The following is a 23,510-nucleotide window of genomic DNA, read 5'->3' as shown; positions in this document are numbered from 1 at the left end:
GTACCAAGAGAACACGAAGCAAAAATGATGCGACATCGCGAATAGCCTACTTGTGCATCATAATAGACATTGTCTGCGACTGGGCTACGGGTTGTCACATAAGCTGTGAATTCATTAAAATGCTACACCAAAGGAAAATATCATTGTAATAATACACCAACTCACGGCGTCTTCAGACCCGTAGTTTCAATAAACCAGGCCCAGGTCCATGCCAGGGCAATCTTTCGGTGCTTGCAGCGAATGGAGAATTCAGGACATTGCCCAGCCAGCTACAAACCGCTTTCATCTATCCTCCAGGAGATTCATTTTTCTGACAATCTGGATAATAGAAGGATCTTCTTTAGGACCACGAAGACTGTTTTTTGGCCACTGAGCAATATTTTTGCAGGTCTTCTTTTCTTCGTTGCATTATAGTGCTTGCGATAAGGGAAAAAGCAGAATGATTCCAGTGCGCATGATAGCGCGAGGAGATGCTGATGCCCATTCGTGCATATACATATAAACGCACATTTGAGATGCATATCGTGTCGTCATCATTACCTTATACTTTCGTGGTCCGAGACCTTTGACCTCGCCCGGTTGGTCCAGATTTTGGCACTGCAATCCCCCCACCACCCCCCCTCCTCCGTTTCCTCCCCCTTTCTCTCAGTGATGGCCCTTTTTTCCTTCTTTCAGACCGTTGGTAGCGGCAAGCCAGCAGGACGGCATCTTCGTCTCCCGGCTCTTGCAGCTAAATGAGACCAAGGCGCCCCCTCTCCCCCCGCCCCCCAAAAAGAAGAAAAACACGTTCGTTTCGTGCGTTCAGTCTATTGTCGTTTGGCTGATTATTTCCTTCATGATCTGAATCGATCGTGGTTCGTGGTATTTTTTTCTTGCATCGTCTTTGCACTTTCTTCTCGCTACGGATTTTCTTCCCCTGACATCCGCTTGCCTGGCTACGCAGGATATTGCTCATGCCACAACGACTTAATAGAGGCAGTGGACCCTTTTGTGGGAATGGAGCGATTTGCATTGCAAATGCGGGCCTGCGCGAGGATGAACGCACCTTCTGCCTCCTACTTCAAATCAGCAATGATGGTTAATGCTATGCGACGTGATATAATCGCCGGATTATACGTTCTGCGTTTTGGCAAACAGTTTCGCGAGGGCGGGGGGAGTTGTGGATAAACTTTTAAGGACAGCAGCCTCAATCAAAGGTCGGACAATTTGTCTCGGTGCTGAATTGTAATAATGTTGGCTTTGAAAAACTTCAGACAACTGGACAGTGTTTCCTGACTTCGAAAAAGGGACTACAAACATGACAGGGGAAATAAAATGGCAAGCACGTGGATTTGCGTGGAATACCATTGAAGAATAGGAAGTGGGTTGTTATCTTTGGTTATCTAGCTGTATGAGTGTGTTGGTCGTCATAAAGCTAGATAACCGAAAGTAAAAACTGCTTCCAGGATCATCGAGGACTCCAGAAGGATGTATGACCGAGACATTTATCAATAGCCTACGTACAATAAAAAAGACACAACCGTTTGGCTGGAATCAGTGTTTCCAAAGGAAACATCTTCACCTGGTAACGCTTGCAAAAGTTACGCTAAATATTCTGAAATTGGAAAGACATGCAACTGATTTCTGTATCAATAGTTGAGCTGTCAGTGATGATTTTAGAAAATTACTTTGAAAATGAAATGAATGCATTGGCCTATTTCGTGTTTAATTGATTTTAGACGTTTCAGCAAATCCTTTAAAGGCAAATAATTGTTATATATATATATATATATATATATATATATATATAACAATTATTTATAACAATTATTATATATATATATATATATATTATATATATATATGAGAAACACACATTCAATATCTTGAACTGATACGTGCTGTTTCCGTGGGTATGAAGACATTTGACAAAGATGGAAATAATTATGATTTTATTTATAAATGTCTTTTACTTTTTTAGAAACTGTAAATTAATAAGTTTGGTTATTCGTGCTTTACTCTCGGTCTAAATATCAATGTTACGAATGACGTTTCGTTCTACTAAGGACGTTTAATTGAAAAATCCAGTGAAACAAAAGTGTTGGAGACGGCAGAACCTCCCTTCCTGTATAGAGTTCCAAATGTTCCGTGGGTTGAGCTCCCAGCGTTGAAAATGAGATTGACATTTACTGAGGCACCCACGTGCGCGCCTCCCCTCTTATTGTTTAGGCATGATCGAGTCTAACCAGGAAACGGCACTGGCATCCCAAACTGAAATAATTAGGACGTATATAGACCTGACAAAAATGGAAAAGGGGGTGGGGAGTGGGGAGTGGTGGGGGTCGGCCTTGCTTAATTGATTCCGTTAAACGGAGTGCAAGAGATGTGAACGACTGGACGCACTCTTTCCCACGCTCGAGGGCAAGTGCCAATGCCGTGCACAGCCCGAATATGACAGACAGCGCTGTCAGACTTGGGGGTGGGGGCGACACAGGTCATGAAAAAATATCAAGTGCACCAGACTCATCTGCATCACTTTAGAAAGCGACGAAGATTCTCTAGCCGAGCAGACTTGGGCTTTAAAACTTTGAACTGGCCATGGCATTGACCACCCCCCTCCTCTGCACATGTACGTACAAAAAATAAAAAAAAGGGCTACATCTTTCATTGGTAGTTATTTACTATATCACACACAGATTTGCGTTAAAATTGGAAAGGCTCAGTGTATATAAAATGTTAGATTAGTGAAAAAAAATCTCATGACAAACACACGCGCTAAAAGTGCATTTGAACTTGAACCATGGATTGCTTTGTTTGCTTTCAGGAGAATAACAATGACACAACAGTAGCCTATTAAAACAATTTGGATGCTGTCTTTTAAGCTTTACTAAAGTAAATATAGCCTATCCATGTTAGATGAATCAAAAAATATATTTATGATAAATTATATATTTTGTGTGTGTTAAAATGTTTTTCATTGTTCCAAAGCAACTTCATTACAGGGTTAATAAAAATGGCAACTGTATAAGTGGCTTGGTTTGTGTTGATAAGGCATGAGGAGTTATTACAAGTTGGCTATTGACAAGAGAGCACGTGTCATGCTTTGATATCCTGCTGATCACTGGCTTGTAAGACTATAGTTTGTTTGGGTGGAAACGCACCTAGGTTCAAAAACTTGAATGGTTCGCCGTTTGTGACCGTACTGTGACTCCTTAAGTGTTATAAAACGCTCATTGTTATTTACTTTAGGCAGATTCTTGGCACACTTAGTCTTTACATCACAGCGTCTGAAAGTCATATATTCATTTCAGGTTACTAAGTTGTTAGCCCTTTGTTTCTAAGGGGAACATATTTTGTCCTACAACCACCACTGAATAAAAACAAATAAACCGATTCGTCTGCGTTCCCGTGTCCTTCTATTGTAAATTAATTTAATCTTCCATCGTTACACAGTTTCACTCGTTAATGTGTTGTTGTAGCTCACTGCCAAGTGCTATTGGTTGGACGGCACGCGTGCAGTTATTAGCACTGGGTGTTTACAAGATAGTAGCCTATTTATTTTGTAGCCTAACTAGTGTATATTATACCGATTGATATGACTCCAAATAAGAAAAAAAAAGAGTAACTGAATCGGTATGCGTTGAATTTCATGCGGTAACCATCACAATTATTTTTAGCTGAACGCAAAAATAATCTGCCATTTAAACGTTGTGATAAATTGTCGTTTGAAAGAAAAAAAAATAGTATGGCATGCATTTGACAAAACGTCCTAGTTTGTGTGTTGTGTGTGCATGCATGTTAACAAGTGCGAACTACAGGCTGAGTCTCAGTTGCAGTGGCGCAGAAGATCTATGCAAGTCCTATCTTAAAAAGCAGCAGAATTTAACACCATCTGGGAGAAAAGATCTCTCCCCGACTTTCTCACACCGTCAGACAAAACTAGTGTCTCTTGTTCCGAGTCTTGGTCTAAGCAGGCATACAATACCGAGTCATTATACGTTTGCTGAGGGAAAATTTGAGAACACAATATGGGCAACCAGTGAATGACCAAGTTCCATTGTGTCCGCTTAAGTCGATTGAAATCTTCGTCTCGAGCTATGAATGGTGGCATTGTTTTCGCGACAGGGGCCGCACTAAATGTCAGCGTAGTGTAAAGAAAATCTTGAAGTCTGCAAATAACTGACCGAATCTCAATCATTTTATTTCCCACAGTAGAGGAATATCATTGCAGAAGCGTACAATACAAAAAGCAAATTGTAGGCCCCTTTTACCCTTCTTGATTGTTAGAAGTTGAGGGGTGTGCCATGGGTCACAACATGCAGAATGATCTTAAACATTTCCAAATTTCCAATTTCCAATTTGCTCTACAAATTATATTTATTTGGTTTATTTATTTATTTTATTTTCTTACATTTTGCCCAAAGTCTATGTTTTTTCCTCCATAGTGAGTGTGTTTGTTTTTAAATTTTGATGTATACATTTTTACTCTTAGCTGGCCAACATTTTATTTTGCTGAGGCTTTTTACGTTTTCATCTGCATGAACTGCATGCACCATGGTCCTATAGTATGCTGAATATTGTTGTGCTTATTTTCTGTCTGCTTGTCAGTTGAGCTCAGTTGTGTTTTATGAGAGAAGAGTCACTGGCAAAAGTTCTTTACTCTCAATATTCAAGTATGTGCTGTCAAACAAACAATAATGTGTTAGCCACTCAATGAAATAGTGGCATTATAATGTACCGTTAAAAACATGATTGAAAGATGTTGGGAATCCATTCAGTTTCCTCAAGTGAGTCTTTGTTACCACATGCATTTTGCTATACCCCTCCTTTCCGTATTTGTTATTGGTTAAGTGTTTGCTTACACGTACTTGGTGTGGCCTGTATTAACTGGCTAGTTATGTGACAGCCGTCTTGCATGCACATTATGAAGATCATTTCTAATGTAAAATAATTCCTCTACTGCATTACCTCAGGTGTAGTTCACTAGTAGAATACGGTGGGGGGCAACGCTGGCTTCATGTTTGCGGTATATTTGCCTACCAGCCATTATATTATTCAGGTCACATTTTATGGAATGAGGCAGCCATTGTTGTCACGTGACAGGTAGGGTAACATAACCATGGTGACAAGTATTGTCGTTGTGCAGTTTTTAAAAAAATGTATTCGCTGAATGAGCGATCACCATTTTTAAGCAGCTTGATTTTGTTCCCTTCAAAAGGCCTATTTGTTGTGGGTGTTTTAATATCTAATATCATGTATATATATAATTATTTCATAAAGGTTGGAAAAATAACATATAGTAACTGAGCAAATTATAAAAATCAATCTTTGATGTTATTAATTTTAAGGAAAAGGTATATTTTATTTAGTTTTATTTTGAGCTTGACTCTTCTGCTGTCAGTGTAGCAGCAAAGTTTTTTAAAGATTTAAAGGTTCACTACAATAATTTGTAATTGCATGCCATGTGATTTCACACTTGGTAATTGTAATTGATGATCAGTGTAATAATCAGTGTAATTCTGCAGATGAAGGTTTTTTTTATTACCACACACCTATTATATTAGCATGGCAGACCTAGCACTGGCCTTTTAAAAGGATTCATTTAATTCACTCAGCTTCCCGGCGGTAGGGGGGGTCTCTGAAATCCACAGTCAAGCTTTTTTTATGGGGGTGTTTTGTCGAGGCACACAGCAGTTTATGCACGTCAGTGAAGGGTTGTGTGTATGTACGGTTGTATGTCTGCATAGTAGTGTGTGTGTGTGTGTGTGTGTGTGTGTGTGTATTCGTGCATGAGCGTTTGTGTCTGTTTGGTCTGAATTTCAGTTAAGTGGCATGAAACAAATATGCTTGTAATGAATCTGTGACTCAAATATATGTATGTTCTAAATGCGTTTCACAGTGGCCTACGCATTTGATTTTAGTGTGTGTGTGTGCGAATGTGTGTGTTGTTGTTGTGCACAAAGATGCGAGTGTGCATGTCAATTGCGTGTCAATTGTCAAAAAAAAAAAAAAAAACAATGCCCTTGAACCTAGCCTGGGTCTATGGTGGCTAGTGTTATGCGTGAACTTGAACTTGACTCTCACAGTCAGCCATAGAGATGCAGCGTGTTGGACAGCCTCACAAAGCATGTCTGGCAGGATCAGACCATTAGCATTGTGGGACAGAATAGCAGCATATGCCTCCTCTGAGTTACTTATGGCACCAATTGTTTTTTTTTTTTGCATTGTTGAAAACAACAGATTGTAATTTTTTTTTTTTTTTAAATAATAGCAAATAATTTTTGCTATTATTTGGACAGAACGCAAATAATAATTAATGGCTCTTTTTCATGTCTGTTCACAAAGTGGGAATCTGTCTCTAGCTTGTGTTAGTGGCATAACAAGGATCATGTGTACTGTGAGTTGCAGAAGTCAGGAATACAGTATAATAACGAGTATAAACAAATAAATAAGTAAATAATGTAGTGTTAAAATTCTGCTTTCTACAAAGGCTGGCTGGTTGATACAAAATACATTTGTATGTTGTCAAAATGTAAGTGTGTGCTTGTGTGTCTGTGTGTGTGTGTGTGCGTGCGTGCACGTGTGTGTGTGTGTGTGTGTGTGTGCAAAAATGTGTGCGTGTGTGCGCACACGTGTGTGTATGTGCTTTGTTTATATTACAGCATACATTTGCATGCACAAGCCTTTTACCCCACTCTGTCAAAGCTTACCGCGGTCTTAAAGGTGGAGGTGCGCTGAAGGCAGCAATGGGTTAATTGAAGGCCTTTATTTAGAATTCCAAAGATAAGGTATTTAAATGAGGTGCGGTTGTTAAACAAGCGATCCTTTATGTGGGCTTCAGTGCTCTCCTTCTCCTCCCACCCCCCCCCCCCTGCCCCCCCACACCCTCCTCACCCCCGCCCCCCTCCCTTTCTCTTTCCCGGCGCGTCTCTGTCACACGCAGTGGGCTTTCCCGCTGATTGGTGTCGCCGTGGAAACGGGAGGTGAGCTCACGGTGTGCGTGCCGGCATCGGCGAGCCCCTCAGAGCGGGGGCAGGTTCCCGCGGCGTACGCGCTCCCCGACCCCCCCCACCCCCCCCACCCCTCGCCGCCTGTCGACGTGTCCTGCGCAGCCGCGTCCGACTTCCCGGCGACGCGCTTCCCAGTCCGCCGCTCGCACAACGGACTGTTTTTGGGGACGGAAATGCGCTCCCACGCCACGCGCGCTCGCCTTTTTTCCGAGGGACGCCGTCGGAACATCCAAGCGATCTTGAACACTGAAGCCATCAATAATCTGGCACGGTGACATTGTGCATTTAATCATGGCGGCCAAATGCAGATCTACTTTAACATAAACCGAACGGTGTCCGTGCTGCGAGAAAGCTGTGCACACCCCACCCCCCCCCCCCCCCCCTCCCCACTCAGTTTTACCACACTAAGCGCCTGATAGCTCATAGTAAAGAGATCAACGTAATGCAAAACCCAAGTCCAGCCTGTCACTCTCGCTGTTAAATATGTTATGTTAAATATTTTTAGCGCTACCAACCGGATTGCTATGACACCCACCCCCCCCCCCCCTTTCCTAGGTAGAAAATAACAGGTGTGGGTAATCCTGTGAGTCGTGGCTAAGCCGTTTAATGACATCATGCATGGATATTTACACTCGTTGAAAGTTCCAGAGGGGATTAGCGGACTAACCGCGGCGGTGGTCATTCGCCAGGCCTGAGGCCTCCCGACGTGTCCGTGACGTAGGGACTGATGCAATCCGGCCGCAACACGTTGCTCTTAACTTTGCGCCAGGAATCTCAGGCGGACGTGTCTTATTTCCAGTCGCTTACACAACGTTGTGAATCTGGTGTTTGCCGACCGAGTTATTATGTGTGGCGGTTTTAATATGAAGGAGTCGCGTGCTTGTGTTTTCCGCTCAGAGTTAACGATAAAGAGTATTTATGGTTTGGAGCTGATGCAGATCTTAGATCTTTTTTTTGGTGGTTTATAACTTATAATGCTTTGCCTTATTTCTTTTTCATGAAAGCCTTAGCATGTCGCAAATTGTTTAGCGTTTGTGTGCATGGTGACATTTGTGGAAGTGCTACAGTGCAGTGCATCATATTTGTATTTTGTTATTTTTTTCCTGTTGAGACCATATGGGTAAAATAGCTGATCATGTGAGGACCTCCTATTTTTCAAATAAGACATACTTAGAGCTTGGGCTGTTTTATTTTGGGAATAGGAAAGAAATCTTCACAGAGGTTAGACTTGGAAAGGGTAGCCAGGAAGCTGTGTCAGCACATCCACAGGACTCCCTCAACTTGTAAAGGTTTTCGGAAGGACTTGGGTGTCACTTTGGCTCACCAAAATGTATGTCAGTGTCACCAGTGGGAGATTAGAAGCCATTCACCAAGGTTCTTTTTTTTGTAGTCACTGTGAAATTTGGGATATAGGTGGAGGCAGAGGACCTTTCTCCTTTCTGATCTGACCTTTCAGGCATCATTCATATTTTCATATTTTCATATTTTTTGTAATGTTGATATGATTCTGTATGTCGATCTGGAATTATGTGATTAGGTTCGAGCCCTTAGCCATTGGATTAGCATGGTCAGTGCAAGTATAATGTAAGCCTTTGTCAATTGAATTTGATGCTGAAGCAGCCTGAAAATAGACAAGGGCTTCATGCTTCTTTTATTCAAATTTTCTATTTTATTCTAAACATGTGAACTTTTTCCACATCATCTTGTTTTAAATGGATTTCTATTTTTACTTTGGAGAATGTCAGTGTTTATCTTGAAATCAAATTATAAAGTGTACGCCTATGAGATATTTCCCCCCTGTGGTGTGAATTTTTGTGTGCATTTGAAAGTCTGTCTCTAGACTGTACATTTTTTGGGTAGACCTATATGAATTTATTGCACTTTAGACCAGCACTTTGATATAATGCAAGTTCTGTTTGAGTACAAAAACTTGATATGTTGATATACTGTAAATACATCTTGGCCAGTCCAGACTGAATTAAGCTATGATATCCTGTGATTAATCCACAAGCAAAGACATCTAACTAATCATGGCAGTTCCCTGAATTCACCATTAATTTTACTATTAACGGTTTAACGCTGTGTTTTATTAAGCTCTAGCCCCATTTTAGTTTCGCTGTGTTACAACCACAGTAATCCACATGACACAGTCGCCAAATAAAGCAGCATTTTTATGGCAAAAGATTTCATTAGAACACACAGTGTTTTTATGAAGTGCGCTTATTAATTGCGAAAAGTGCGGGGGGCCTTAGCTGGTGAACTGGTTGTCATTTTGATTTCAGTGTGGTCCATTAGATTTGGATTATGTAAATGTTCCATAATAAATAAATTACTATAATTGCATTTGAAATATCCAGCAACCCCATAAGATGAAAGCATCTAAATAATACATTACATGTCATTGAATAATTTATCTCTGCTAATTCCAAATAACCGAATGCCTTGGCCTTGTACTTTTTTTGTAAAAATTTGGGCCTTGGTTTCTAACAGTCTGTTAATGCAAAAATAGGTAGAGTACAAAGAGGGCAAATAAAAATATATAGATTTAAAAAAAATTTTTTTATTTGGTTAACGTATAACATCATTTGAGAACAGGTCTGCCGGCTCATCAAAATAAACACCATTCACCGAATGCAACACAAAGCCTAAGCCTATTTTGAAAACCTCGGCATTTTCGACCATGAACTTCTTTGTTGAAAGACCAAAAAAAAAAATAGAGCGAAATTAAATACAATGCGCATGGGCACGATCGAATAATTGAAACAAATTAAGATGCGGAGCGACCATTAATTATCTTTGTCCCGCGTTTGGAGTTTTTCAGGGTCAGGTTGCATTGTCACTGGCTGTACATCATTTGGCAATTAAGTGATTTCGCAGACAGCGCCAGCCGGGCGTATTTATGGGCACTTGTACAGTAGGGCTCGCTTTTTATATTAGCATCGGGCGATTTTATGCAAATCCGCGAAGAAAGGACTCATGCATAAATGCGCGCGCATCAGCGGTGACACCTAATATCCTTACTAGAAAGGGGAAATTAAAAATTCATCAGGAAAATCTCCTCGATCCGGCCCGCGTGCCCACAGAAAGACACAGACGAGGAGCAGAATGCTGTAATGTCGAGCTCACCACCGAGGTAGCATTCCTTCCTGGGTGCCACCATCTTAAGGCTTTAGCTGTGGTGAGCAGGGATTGGGGTAGACCTAAAATGTCTGCTGGAACACAGTGGCTGTTTTTCTTCTTTTATTTTTTTTTCTTTTTTTTTGCATGTGTCACTAAACGGTGAGCGAGCGCGGCCGCGAATGCCAATTATTTAATTAGCACCCTGGCCGTCTGTGCATGCGGAGAGGCACATTTAAATGCATAATCCCCCGCCCCCCCCCCCCAACCCCATTACTGTCACGCACACGCGTTCACCTTGGCATCCTGTCCCCCCCTGCTTATCCGACACAAAGTACGCATCTCCTTTCTGTACGTGAATATACATTTAATCCTAGGGTGTTTTGAAAGAAATCGCATATGGGAAGCGCTTGACAGATAGGCCTTGTATCGGCTGGCACTCTCGAAGAGATTTATTAAGCAGCCCAATTTGCACATGCGTGCATGCGCTCGGTGCGCGTGGCCATTTTGCGATGCGCAGAATATCGGGCTGAATAAGCTCTGAATGACGCGCATGCGATACGCCTTTTCGATGCTATGCGAGCGCGCACGCGCTAATTCATTTGCCTGACGCTGCAGCCGATAATGAATGCGCGGCTCGTAGCGAATGGCGCTCTCCACGTTAATTTGTAACATCGCAGAACAAACGGCACCGTGCTTGAATTTGGAGCGCTGAGTTAGATATTTTGACTGTAGCTAAATTCCATTATCTGGCGTGGAAATAGCGGATAAATGATTGTTATTTTTAAATGTGTGGCTATGTGGCACAATTGCACCCCCCCCCCATCCCCACACACACACACACAGACACACACACACACACTATCCATTTTGCTGTCATTTTACTAAAATAATATGCAGGATTGTACTAATGTAAATACAGTGAAATGAAAGCACAGTGTAGCTGCAGTGTGACATTTATATGCAGTGTTAGATGTATGCTAATGCATCAAGACATCTTGTACATTCACCAGTGTGTTCAGTGCATTGTATACAGTGTATATACAATACAGTGTATTACTATGTATGTACAAATTCGGTTTTTCTCTTTTTTGAGTATTTTGCCTTTTGACCTCCAGATGAATGACACAGTGTTAAATAAACTCAATTCATATGGACATTGCACAGGAAGCAATTCATATGGACATTGCACAGGAAGCAACAATTCAGTGTTAAATCAACTCTGAATGAGTAAATTTCACTTGATACTCTTTTGATTCCATTTCTCCTCTTATAATCTCTATTAGTCGAGTTACCATGGGACATTTGTACAGTGTCAGTAGAAACAAATAAAAATGGCTTATGTCACATTCATAATTTTTATTGATACCAATCTAAGGGAAAGGTAGGCCTCCTTTTTTCAGTTTGGTTGTACACAGTGAGACATTGTCCCTGTTTGCCTGGGTCAGGGGGGTGGTTTGAGATGCCCATGTTTGTTTTTGTGGTACACCTTTCTGGCTTCTCTCCTCAGTCATTTGAAAGGGCTTGAGACGCTGTGCCCTGCGTGGGGCGCACTGCGATCTGCACAGCCGCGTCACCTCGACGGCGACGCCGCCCGCGGCCGCCGTTAGCGCCAGTTAAGAACGCGGTAAATTATTATTCGCCGACACAATGTCGCGCGTTTTTTTCGAATATGCGAGATGACACGACGGTCAAGGCTCCGGGATTTCCATTCACCCCTGAAAACACGCGCTCGCATGACTAAGGACGGGCGTTTGTTTCCATTCCCGTTTCATTCTTTTTTTCTCCGTTGTTAAATTCAATGCGCTTTTTTGAATGTGTTTGTGCCACGCGCCTCGCGTCGCCTCCTGTACTTTTCCCAAAGGCAGGTGAAGACGGGAGGCTAATTGAATTGAACCGGGTTCCTCGTCTTTGGCTGAAACACAATGGTGGGTCAGGCTACAGTTGGTCTTTCAGAAAAATGGCCGCGCGATTCGAGGTGCTAGTGCCCGTGGCCTTCTCCTCCGCTTCCGACCGGTCGCAGAGGGACAGCTTCAAGGTTTCTCGAACTGATAATGCGCAGAATATTATGCATACGCGTTGACTGGAGTTTATCGTAAACGCGGTCGCGCTGTCCTGGAATTGTTGTAATTCCATTAAGCCTCTGAATCAGGGATGCGCTGGGGTTCGAAGAGGAGATGTACGGGGTCGCGGCCTACTGTGTGACCAGGCCACGGTCATCTATCCGCCTCACCCTGCATGGACTGTGTTCAGATTTACGAAACTTAAAAAACGGGTTTTAGTTTACGCTTAATTCATTGTTTATTTTTTTGGAGGGCGCACATTTGTGAAAGAGGGGAGGTATGTACCGCGATGCTTTCTCATTTGTGCAGATTATATCAATTAATTTCACGCTTTAATGGATTCCAATTTTGACCGAACCCTCCACGTGCGTGAGTGCGTGTATGGGAGGGACTGTACGTATGGTTGTATGTCTGTATAATAGTGTGTGTGTGTGTGTGTTTGTGCGTGTATGAGAGAGAAAGAGAGAGAGAGAATGAGGGAGAGAGGGGGAGTGTTCTTGGAAACATAAACAGTGTGAGCAAAATGTGGAAATAAATTCTGGGTGATTGGCCCGGTGAAGTGTGTGTGTGTGCGTGCGTGTGTGTGTGCGTGCGCGCTCGCGCCTGCGCGTGTGCCGCGTGAAATGCCCCTAGACTGCTGATACTGGAAGTAGGTGAGCGTAATTAAATGCGTGCTCGTTTCGAGCGCCGCCTGTCATTTGCTAATGGATTGCGAGATCCTCTCCCAGCCCGGCGCGCGGGCGAGCGCCACCGCGGAGGGAAGCGCTCCAGCATCCGCTGGGTGCCCCCGTGAGCTGCCAGGGAGAGACCACACAATGGATAATGACTCTCGATGTACACAGCGATGCGCTCTTAGCTTTGAATGCTTCTCCAGAGGTGCAGAGAGTGTGCGTGTGTGTTAGTGTGAATGAGAGAGTGTGTGTGTGTGTGTGTGTGTGTGTAATTTCGCTGATCAGTCTGTATTGTTTTCAGTGGGGTAAATTCTTCAATTAAAGATTAAATATTAACAGTAATAATGGTAATAAAATAATACATCCATTGTCTGTATAAGTATATACAGATTTTGGCCAGATGGAATCACAGTCCTTTGTGATGACACTGCAATTACATTTTATTGGACTTCTTAACATTAAATCCATGTTTATACTCAGTCTTCATTGGTGTTATGTTTTGTGTGTGTGTATATGTACATGCATGCCCGTGTGTGTGCGCACGTGCGTGTGTGAATGCGTGTGCATGATTGTGTATATGTTGGTTTGTGTGTGTGTGTGCATGCATGAGTGTGTGTTTGTGTGTGTGAGTGCATGCATGTGTAGGTGTGTGTGTGTGTGTGTGTGTGCGTGTATGCATGCATGTGTGTGTGTGTATTCTTGTGTATGTGTGTGAGTGTGTGCGTGTGTGCATGTGTAGGTGTGTGTGTGTGTGTGTGTGTGTATGCATGCGTGTGTGTGTGTGTGTTCGTGTGTATGTGTGTGAGTGTGTGCGTGTGTGTGTGTGTGTGTGTTCATGTGTAGGTGTGTGTGTGTGCGTGTGTGTGTGTGCGTGCGTGCGTGCGTGCGTGTGTGTTTACAGTAACATCTTTAGTGTCTGTAGCAGAAGGCCCTGGACTCCATCAGTCAGGCCAGGCTGGGCTCTGTGATGGAATGCCTCGCACATGTAGTACAAAAGCCGTGCCGCGTAGGGGAGCTGGGAGAGAGATGTGATGAGACAAGCCACACGAGGGGAGGAGGAGAACGAGGAGGGGGGGGGGGGGGGCACTGCGGTCAGAAAGTAGAACCCCCCCTCCCCTCTTTTTTTAATGCCCTCACCACAACATGGCACACACACTGGCACACTGGCGCAGTCTACACACTCCAGTTACCGGGCAGAGATCCTCGGCGTGTCCTGTTTTTTTTCTCTCTCTTTTTTTTTTAACCAACATGGCCTCCAGGCACGCGACTTCACCCACGAGCCTGGCCACCTTATCTGGCTGCGCTGGTGAACCCCCTCCCCTCTCCGCTCTCCCCTCTCCCCTCTCCCGGCTCGGAGCTGTGCTTCGCTGCGACTGGCGATAGCAACACGCGCGCTGCCCGGTCTCACTTATTACGGAGAAGCGCGGGGGGAGAAAATGCGATATCGAATTTGAATACTCGGCCCCTCCCACCCCCCCCTCCTCTCCCCTCCCCTCCCCTCCCTGTCCCTCTCTTGCATTCTCTTTCTCATTTTATAGAATTCTGATGTTTTGAATGTGCGGATTTGGCTTAAACACAAAAAGAAAAATGACAAAGAGGACATACAGTGCAATGTCTGATGTAAAATATTCCTCCATGGATTGTTTTTGATTTTCTGTAATACGGCATATCGTGATTCTCTTTGTGGGGGGATAAAACCAGCCAGCACTATTGTGTGCGCATGTGTGTGTGCATCTATATACATGTGCGAGTTTATGTGCATGTATGCAAGAATGTCTTTTGTTTATACATGTTTTGTGTGTGTAGTGCGTGCTAGTGCATGCACATGTTTCTGTAGTCGGACCAAAGTTTGCCTTAAGGTCAACAAAGGTTTAATAATAAACATTAGAGGAAATTGGGGATGATCAGATATACAGTTTTGGACCCACTTCTGCCTATTCTCTTTGTGTTAATGTTTAAGGGGATAGAGCTGGGTTACAATACATGAGGTTTACTGTTTTGTGTTCTATTTAGATTTATTTAATATGTCATGCATTATGTTTGGACAAGCCATTGAATGATATTCGGGTGAAATATGAAACATGTAGGTTCGGAATGAGATTCTTGACCAGATATTGCTTTTCTTTCAGCTTTCAATAAATACGATTACATCAATATACATTTGAGTTGTTTCATTTCTTTATTTTTATTTTATTGAGATGTGCTGTTGCATCCACAGAAGTAGTCTTTGTCTCTTCGTTGGGGTACCCTGAACTACAAGGGGGGAACCATTTTTGGGAGCAGCAATGGTGGAGGAGCTGTTTATTCTAAACAGATGATTGTGAGATCAAACACCAGAGGGAGTTTCGCTGAAAATTTCACAGTTCCATCACATTTAAAATGTGAAGATGAAAATTTTCATGGAGCAGGAAAGTCTGAAAAGCAAATAAATATATAAGAATAAATACAGTGAGCTCCATAATGTCATATTGACATTTAAAAAATATATATTATTATTTTTATTTGGCTCTGTACACCACAATTTTAGATTTATAATGAAAGAATTCACATGTGGTTAAAATACAGATTCCTAGCTGCTATTAAAGGCTTTACATTTTGGTTTCACCTTGTAGAAATTACAACATTTTTTTATAAATAGCACCCCTTTTCAGGGCACCAAAATATTTGGGACATATTAATATCATGTAAATAAAAGCAGCCATGTTTAGTACTTTGTTGCATATCCTTTGCATACAATGACTATTTGAAAGTCTGTGGCCCATAGACATCACCAGGTTCTGAGTAACTTCTCTGGTGATTCTCTGCCAGGGTGTACAAGAGCCATCTTCAGCTCCTGCTTGTTTTGGTGGGTAGATGCCTGAAGTTTTCTCTTCAGCATATGAAACACATGTTCAATTGGATTCAGATCAGGTCACTGACTTGGCCAGTCAAGATTTGTCCAGTTTTTGGCTCACTTGTTTTTTTTAGCAGTATGTTTGGCATCATTGTCTTGCTGTTGGATGAACCGCTATCCTATGAGCTTTTTGTCATTTCATTTGTTAAAATAGGCTAGCTAAAGATCTCAGTGTTTGGTATTGTTCTCACCGACAAAAAACGATATGGTTTTTCAGATTGCACGTGGTTTTTGGTTTCTGCGTTGTCACTGATGTGCCTCTTCCAGGCATGTGGTTGTTCTGTTTTCTCTGTCTTCTCAGACCTGTGGGCCCAAAATTAGGCTCGTACCTTCTCCCTCACAAAACATTGTTGATTTTCGGACTTTTTTGACACGCTAATATTCTTCATTGTTGTTTTCTCTTTTTCATCACATTATGGTAATGAAATTCACGTTCACTCTGGTAGCTGTCTCCTGACTCCATTTTGGAGCGTACAGATATTTCCTGAACAAAAGCCTGCAAAATTTGCATTACACGTTGGTTAATGGTGCCAGGTTGAACTCTTGAACAACCTGACAGCTGATTGGACCAGGATTCCGATTGCTGTCTTTGAACCAGTCACTCCCAAATATTCCACCCGAATCACAAGCTGAACGAGATGATATGACTATAGGCACAGTGTATTCCCTGATTATTGTGTGTTTTTTGGAACTCTGAATTCATTATAGTGGGCAAGATTAGCAGAAGCGCTTTAACTGTGGTCGTGATTTTATACTGAACTAGGTGTACTAGGGTCCACATCTGAATAGTGAGACGCATAGTCCCTGCTTTTCGGGAAATCCGAATGGCTATTATAAGTGTCATTCTGCCGGGTGAATTCAGGAAGGCCTCCTGAGTGGCACAGTCACTCCCCTTTATCCTGGACAGGCCGTGAACATTTAATACTTGACCGCTGGCGGTAAGCCAAATGAAAGTATCATAATTCCCCTGTATTTACCGAGAGCAGTATCACCCCCCCCAATAAAGTCCTTGGCTGGAATGAGGCCCCCCGTGGCCCCCAGCGGCTGGCGGTATGATGTTAGCCTTTCCTGTAAGCAGTTTGGTTCTGGTCATTTTCCTCCTGACTCCCCGTCCTAATCCCTGCAGCGGGGATGTGACCGAGGCGGGCGAGGCCGGCGCTAACCTGCGGAAATTTGGCGCACGGCCGCAGGAAGTGGGCGCAGGAGGATTCATCTCCTCTCGCCGGGTTCCCCCCTCCTCCCCCTCCCCCCCCCCCCCCGTCCCCCCCCGCCCCCCCGGCGCTCTCCTCCTCCTCCGCCACGCTCAAATCGGCCCAATTTACCTGCGGGCCCTCCGGGTGCATCGGAAGCCGCCGCCTCCGTTCCCCGCGACAGGGCCCGCCTCGGATCGGGCCGATGGCGCCGATGACTTTGACCCGTCAGCCGGCGCTGTCCTTTGATTGGAGATGACAGCTGTCACTCTTCTGTCAGCGCGAAAGACTACAAAACTCTAGCCCTCGTACTGCACGCGCGCAGCTCAAAGAGAACCCGCTTGACTTGTTTTGACCGTACTCAGCAAGCACACACACACGCACACACCCAACTATGGCACCATTACCAGTTACCATAACAAAATGGCGGTCCAATATGCACTACCGGTCAAAAGTTTTAGTACACTTGTGTTTTTAGTGAACTTTGAGAAGTTTAGTGTCTGTTATTGACCTCAAATGGTACGAGGTATGTAGTGAATGGTCAGGAGTTAAAAAGAATCTTTTACTTCACAGGATAGTGACATGAATTTTTGGGCTTGTAAAAAAACCATATTCAGAAAAGTAAACAGGTGAACAAATTATTTCCATTTTTCAACAAGTGAAGTAAAACTGGGCGTGTTTGGGATAAATTTGACAGAAAGGTCAGGGAGAAGCAACGCACAAGTGCAGCTCATCTGTGGGAACTTCTGCACTACTGTTGATGTGTACTTTCAGAGCCATATGACTGCCATGAACATGCTCAGCAGTTGCAACAAGGTGTCTATTTTGACGAATCTAAGATTTAGATTTTGTTATAATGAAATAAAAGGTGTTTTTTCTTTTTTATTTCTGATTGCTTCAAAATGGTGGGCATGCTAAAACTTTTGTCCGGTAGCGTATCCGGAACGCGAAAAATAGCGGACTCGACGAACTGAAACGCGAAACCTGCATTTAGCGCTAAACAAATAAAAGAACACGAAGAGGCGTTGCGTGATGGCTGTTTGGGATTCTCACTGCGCGCGTTACTCCTCCCCTCCTTAAATATATCATTGCGCGCGGGTTTCCCGGGGGACCGGTTCTCCACGGCTCTGCTGCACGCTGGCCGCGCGGCGTGACCCCAGCGCTAGCGGAAGGCGGGCGAGGTCGGTGGGCCGCGGGAAGCCGGAAGGGGGTCGGAGGCCTCCCCCCGCCCTTTCTCCGCCGTCGGGCATCCGGGAATTCCGATTCCGGTCAGGGCTCTGGGCCGGAATGCCGGTGGGCCAGAGGGGGGGTGGGGGGGTCGGGGGGGGACCAGGCGGTTTGACGGCGGAACTGCGAGCCCCTTCCTCGCCGTGTTTGTTCGGATGCGTTCCCCGGACGCAGCTCTCATATCCGCGACGCGGTCGGCCGCTGCGCGCGCGGCGGGGGGGCTCCATTGAAGCTCCCAGCTGAAGCTCTGTCGCTGGAGAGCGAGACACGGAGCGGCGGAATGCCGACGCCTGATTGGCGAAGGGCTCTCTCCCCCCCTCCTCCTCCCCCTCCCCTTTTTATACAGTCAAACAACCAAACATCAAAATATCGAAGCTTCTTTTCTGGTAACTGTTGAAGGTTCTGCTGATATTTGTACGCGGTTATCTCTCTGTTTATCTATTTTATATTACGCAAAAAAATTTGTGGACAACCTTTCGTAGTAAATGCTTCAAATGATTATTGCTCCTCTCCTGAATTAGCAGCATCTCCGCTCTGGATTGCGTGTGTCTGTGTGTGTGTGTGTGTGTGTGCGTGTGTGTGCATGTGGGTGTGCATACGTGCGTGTGTGTGTGTGTGCGTGCGCACGTGTGTGTGTGTGTGCGTGCGTGTGTGTGTGCGTGTGTGCGTGGGGGCGTGTGCGCACGCGTGCGTGCGTCCGCGTGTGTGTATAAGACAATGCACGTATCTTGAGCACCGCACACTAGGATGATATTTGCCTTGTAAAGGATTCACTCCTTATGTGAGCCTCGCACTCAGCTGTTGTGCTTTGCTCTCTCCTGTGGCAAAGGCGGAGAGGATGACCAGAGTTTACCCCACGGAGGAGAGCAGGGGCGGTGACCTGTTTGAAATGTATCCTGAAGCGCACACTACCTGAGGTGAGCTGAGGTCACACAACCATAGAGCAAGAATTCTCAAGTGTCCGGGGGCACTGACAGTTTGTTTGTGTGTGTGTGTGTATGTGTGTGTGTGTGTGTGTGTGTCTTTATGTGTTTGCATACCTGCTTGTCTGTGCACATTGCTGCGTGTGCATGCGTACTTGTATGGGTCTGTGTTCGTGTGTGCTCTTGTGGGCGCACGCAAATGTGCCAATACAGTAAGTGTGTGTGGATCAGTTTGTGTATGTGTGTATGTGTGTGTGTGTGTGTATCTTTGAACTTGGATGTATGTTTTTTGGCTTTTTGTTTTTGTGTGTATTGGTGTGTGTCTGTGTGTGCACACCAGCAGCTACATTTGCCTGAAGACTGGGTGAATCCAGTGAGTTTAAGGCTGCAGAAAACAAAATAAACACAAAAACCGCATTTGGAAAGGTTTGGTCAACAAGGACCGTGTGCAATATCAAAACTCTGGCCTGTGTTTAGTCTTCACCCCTCTGAATGAAACACATAAAAGTAGCAGAGAAACCCTTTATTTTTCTGATTCATGCCTGGAAAAACTTTGTATGTGATTATTGTTGGATATACAATGCGTGTTTCATTACCAAAAGCAACTGATTCCATCACTGTTTTCCCCTGGAAAGGGAAGTGTTTTATCCAGCTAGTGGTATGCTAGAAACTTAGCTCTCAGGAACCTTGTTCCCAAAATGTAAATGAGGGCTGATGTGACCTTTGAATTTTTCAGTGTAATCAAGACTCCATCTCAGCTCTCTAAATAGACATTAATTTCAGAAGAACTCATATATACACACAGAAAACTGACTTCCTGCACGTGTAAGACTCTGTGGTTGGCAGAAAGTATTTTTGACATCGCTAAACACATCACCTGTTAGTATCAAAGCGAGCTTCAGTCAACCCAGTGAAGGTCTGAATCTAATTAGCATTTTTTCGCTTCTTGCATCGCTATCTTGTATTCTTTTTCTGGACACAAAACCAACTTGGACATTTCTATGACTGGTCGCACAAAGCCAGGCAGCAAAGTATTTTTGTCTCATCACACCGGAGAAGAAGGAAAAAAAAAAGAAAAGCTTCAGCAGCGGAAAGTAGAAAATGAAGACTGTAGGCCGCAGCGTGTGGTGCTATACTTAATTACCTCGTCCGTCTCTCTCGGACGCTATTTGTGGAACACATCGAAGAACCAATTAAACCGAGGTTGCCTTGTCGAGAGAGCTAGGGAACATCGTTTAAAAAACTCGGGGACCTTTGCTTTCAGGTAAAGTTGGCTCCCAGCGACGTTGGCCAATCAACGGCTTTCTCCGCGAGCCTCAGAGGATTGTCTTTAACCGTGTTTAAAAATCTCCTGCCCTAAACGCTCCAGATCGACCCGCGCGCGGTCGAAAAGCTCAGGGTTTTTTTTTTTATCTTACTGCTGCTCTCAAAAACTAAAGTGCAGAATATTTCGGGTCACATGGGTAAACCCGAGACCTATTCACTCCCGCCGCGCAATTAAATTATACAGAATTCGATAATTAAGGGATGAATTTGGACATGACTCAATGATTCAATCCAACCACAGTGTTCCTTGACTTCCCAGTAACAAAGTTAACGAGACCATATACAAAGTGAAAATCATTACTGTATATTGATTCAAATATTCAGCGGAGAAATGAGAAAATATTATGTGAGCACTGGAGAATTTAACTTCTGTTACTGTATATTTGTTGATCAGCTTTAAGGATGAAGCTTATTTCATATTAAATATTACCATCCTTATCAGTACAAGCCATGTTGAAATTCTTGGCGCAGAGTTTATCATTCCAGCATTGCTTTTTTATTTTTGGGATACAAATGATTGTGTGCGTTAGTGTTCATCATCATGTTGGCAGCTTGGTTTGAAAGAGAATATCCCCCAAATGCACACTTACACACAGAGAAGCACACACAAGCACACACACATTAAATACGATGTCTTTAGAAGATAAGGATTAGTTGCAAGATTCACTCTGTTCCCACAAGCACCCAGTGAGCTTTGTATTGCTTCTGTTTCATATATATGCATACATGTGTGTGTGTGTGTGTGTGTGTGTGAGCACGCGTGTGTGTGTGTGTGTGTGTGTATGCTTGTGTTATGTCAGGCTATTGCACTTAAAAATTTGCTGGTCCATGTGAGTAGCCTGCTGTGGTCCTGGAGAAGTGATTTGAAGATGGGTTTGAAAGCCCCCCTCCCCATCCCCTTTGAATAACTCCCTCAGAAGAGTTGCTGTTTTGTGAGGTGATATTATGGAGAAACAATAATAACAATAATAATAATAATATCTCCCTTTTCTCACAAATCCTGTTGTTCTTTTGCTCTCCAAACAGTGCCATTTTTTGGAGTTTGGGATCCAAAAAGCACACATATGCGCCTCCTATTTTTAAAGAAAACAGAGAGAGATTGAGAGAGAGAGAAAGAGAGAGAGAGATGGGTCTCTATGTGGTTGGCCGGCTTTGTTCAACAGGCTGACCAGATTCCCAGTTTTCTTTGCATGTCGAGTTCAAACTTGAATTTGCGGTGCCGTCGAAATCTTTAGGACCATCGTCCACCCCGTTCCCATCCCCCCCCACCCACCCCCCCCGCCATACCAACTGACGGCCGCCCCCCTCCCAAACCGTGTTTGCTTTTTTCTAATGCGTTTTATTCCACTGTCACGCTTTTGCGGTTCTGTAATAAGAGCAAACGCTGGCCCGCGAATCCGCGTGGCTCAGACAATCTCTCGTCCGCCTCAGCCTCCTCCTCGCCGCTCGAGCGGGGGGGTCGGAGGGGGGTCAGAGCCCCCCAAGATGAAACGAAACGAGCGGCGCGGCGCGGACGTAGATGCGCTGTGACAGTAATATGAGATTTCCCCCCCCCGAATGCAAACTCCGGCCGTCTCATTTTGGGATTTTATTTCAGAAATACACCTCAATTATTCAAGCATCATTCCACATCCCCCCCCCCCACCCTACCCTCCCTCCCCCCCCCACCAGACCTCCTTACTTACAGCAGGTTTATAGACATCTAATATTCAAGCATTGAGCTCGAAGCGGTGTGTATTTCAGAGCAGCTGAGCGTTTAGAAAAGGCATCTGTCATAGCCAACATATATTGTTTTCCTTTACACTGTTAAACCCAGATACGGTTATACGTTTCCTGTATTTCCTTCACACGCAGGGGGACAAAAGCCACCAGAACTGACCCTCGCCGCCTCCAGTAGCTCGCACGTATCTCCATACCCGCCTCAGACGGAAAAGCGCTTTGAAATCTTACCTCCTCTTTCACCCGTTCTCTTTCTCTCTCTCTCTCTCTCTCCCTCTCCCTCTCTCCCTCTCTTTTTCCCCCCAACCCGCGGTAACCGGAAGGAGATAATTAAGTGCTCTGTCTGTTCGCATCATCGCGCGTCGGAGTCGTCGGTTGGAAAGCGCCTCGGCTGCCCGCCCGCCCGCCCGTCCGCCCGCCCGCCCGCGTAAGACAATAGACGCGGGACGCGCCAGCGCGCCGAGGCGGAGGGGAAAGTGGGTCAGCGGGAACGCGTTAAAAAAAAACGAAAAAAATAAAGAAACGCCCGCGTTTCACGCTCCGGCATGCCCACGCGCGCCTCAGCGCCGCAATCAACAACAGCTTACGCCGCCGCCTCTCATTACGTAATATACCTGTTATACAAAACACATAAGCCGTTTGCTAGGAGAATCGTACGAGCATAATTGCATTTTTGCCTGTTCGGAAGCATTAGGAAATCACTCCGAATGTACACCGACAACAACATCCGCAACAGCAATAATAATAATAATAATAATAATAATAATAATAATAATAAATAATTCCATAGCGTTTTATGATTTTATTTTCCGTTACTTCCATGTTTCTCTGTTTTGTGCCAGAACAAAATGAACCCCCACAACAGGGAATTACACATCCCTGCGACAGCACACGCTAATACCACAGCCCGCCGCTCTCCATCCCCTTCCGCCGATTCTCCGCACGGCCAGATTACCTTAATGTATTCATTATTTTCCTCGGCCTCGTCGGCGGGGCCGTTTGGCCGAATCGCCTGGCGATCGGGCCCCCGCGTCCCCGGCGACGGGCCTCCGCGTACCCGGGTACTCCGGGGCGGGCGGCGTCCCCGCGCAGAGCGGATTTTTCTCCCCGAGCATCATCGTTTCGCGGCGAGAACAAAAGGGCGCGCGGACAATAACATTTTGCAAATGAATGTAAATCGGGGAGCGGGAGGTGGGGGGGGGGGGGGGGTGGCGGGGTGGGGGAAGGCCGGGGGTGTTTGGGGGGGGGGGGGGTGGGAGGGTGGAGGAAAGGGGTTGGATGAAGGTAAAGACCTGGCTTTGCGGTCCCCACAAGCCCGTATTTCTAAAACAGCGGCTAGGCGTCCTTGCGAAAGCACGTTATTTAAAAAGCCTGTTCTCTCTCAAATTCATT

The 23,510-nt window shown here is 44.6% G+C and overlaps 1 long non-coding RNA gene across 2 annotated transcripts in view; it reads left to right on the top strand.

Moving 5' to 3' along the window:
- Positions 1 to 23,510, top strand: part of LOC118237512 — a 58,416-nt gene that overhangs the window by 6,000 nt on the left and 28,906 nt on the right. For both annotated transcript variants that reach the window (XR_004767192.1, XR_004767191.1), the window contains exon 3: positions 18,980 to 19,067. This is a non-coding gene — a long non-coding RNA (uncharacterized LOC118237512). The remainder of the gene's footprint in view (positions 1 to 18,979; positions 19,068 to 23,510) is intronic.

This window comes from Anguilla anguilla, chromosome 10, assembly GCF_013347855.1.
Source record: "Anguilla anguilla isolate fAngAng1 chromosome 10, fAngAng1.pri, whole genome shotgun sequence".
NCBI lineage: Eukaryota > Metazoa > Chordata > Actinopteri > Anguilliformes > Anguillidae > Anguilla > Anguilla anguilla.
The sequence above is the reverse complement of the archived record's forward strand: the minus strand, read 5'-3'. Positions and strand labels throughout refer to the sequence as shown.